Source organism: Limulus polyphemus, unplaced genomic scaffold (assembly GCF_000517525.1).
Source record: "Limulus polyphemus unplaced genomic scaffold, Limulus_polyphemus-2.1.2 Scaffold11, whole genome shotgun sequence".
Lineage (NCBI taxonomy): Eukaryota > Metazoa > Arthropoda > Merostomata > Xiphosura > Limulidae > Limulus > Limulus polyphemus.
Genome location: NW_013665621.1, coordinates 1,072,301 through 1,072,614, shown reverse-complemented (window position 1 = coordinate 1,072,614; position 314 = coordinate 1,072,301).

Below are 314 nucleotides of genomic sequence, written 5' to 3'. Positions count from 1 at the left end.
AATATCACTTTCCAGGTGTGCGGAAGATGTAAGGATAATACTTCATGAAACAGTACTTTATATATCTAGATATTTTACACATAAAAACTAATATTTTTTATCCAGTTATGAGTTATGTTTAGCAAACTGTAATTACCTTTTTCTGTTTGAAACTCTAAAAGGCTTTTCAAACAGAATGACAAAATTTTCATTATGTATCTTATTTATTTAGTAGAACTATTTCATAAAATAAATCAGCTTTCTTTCTATCTTGATTAATAAATACCACAGGGCGTTAGCATTTTTAATTAAATATTATGTCTTTGATACTGAAA